Source organism: Tupaia chinensis, unplaced genomic scaffold (genome assembly GCF_000334495.1).
Source record: "Tupaia chinensis unplaced genomic scaffold, TupChi_1.0 Scaffold149964_2, whole genome shotgun sequence".
Classification (NCBI taxonomy): Eukaryota; Metazoa; Chordata; class Mammalia; order Scandentia; family Tupaiidae; genus Tupaia; species Tupaia belangeri.
The window spans coordinates 609,091-610,206 of record NW_006209806.1 but is presented as its reverse complement, the minus strand read 5'-3'; positions in this window follow the sequence as shown (position 1 = coordinate 610,206).

The following is a 1,116-nucleotide window of genomic DNA, read 5'->3' as shown; positions in this document are numbered from 1 at the left end:
GCAGTCACGTTCTGGAAGCTTCCTGGGTGGCCTTGGCCCTCGGAAGCCCTTGAACGCTCTTGAAAACCCGGGCCTGTCTGGAGGAGGACGGGCGGCCGTGGTGGCTTCGCTCTGGTGTGGCGGGACCGCTGGCTTGGGCGGGTGTGCAAGGATGCAGAACTCCCCAGGCCGGGAGGGGCGTGCGATGGGGCCGCCGGGACAGCAGGTGCAGCCGGCCTGCTAGCAGAGCACCGTGCGGAGCGGCTGGGGAAGCGGGCTGGCAGCGCGGTCCCGCGCTCTGGGCACGGGCTCCCGGGCCTCCACGGCCGCCCGGCCTGCGTAAGGCGTGTGGCTGAGCCCGGCCGCCTCCACCTGTCCAGCTGTCCCCCTCGCCCCCCCTGCCGGAGCTCCTCGTCCACACTGGGAACTTAGCGTCCGCCTGGGATGCGCCGGGAGCGAGACTCCGCCCGCCTCGAGTGCACTCACGGCTTCCACTTGCCCGCTCAGACAGGGAGGCACGGAAGTCATTCTGGCTCAGCAGAGACCAGTGTGTCCTGACGCCTCCTTTTAAATGATCACTTCCTTTTTATCTTCTGTTTTAAATTTTTTCTATTTTTTTTTTTTTTGCGAATGTTCACAAACGATTTTTTTTGGTTGCTCTACTGTCACTTTCTTTTTAAAGGGATTGTTGCTAGAGGGCATGCATACTGCTCAGAGACAGAGACAGAGAGACAGAAAGCGAGAAATCACCCCCAGGGGGGATGGCCACGCCGCAATCCCTTCTCCTCCATTCTCCTCTCGGGATCTTGGGCACGCATGCACACGCGCCTGGCGTGAGTTTTAAGCCACCGGGTCTGGGACTTGAACCGCCGTCAACTACGTGGGCATCCAGGACACAGCCATTACGCTAACTGCTGGTCCCTTTTGTTCCTTTTAAATTGCAAATGTCGAATAGGAAATGATGGAAACAGCAAGGCATGAAGAAGACGGAGACTAAACTGTGTCTCGCCTCTTCAGCGCCAGGACCGGCTTCCCACCGGGGAGCTTTGCCCGGAGCCCTGCGGGCCGCATCAGCCTTGCCCGCAGCAGCAGCCGCCCCCACTCCGCGCTGCGTGACCGGCCTGGCGCGCCCTCCCC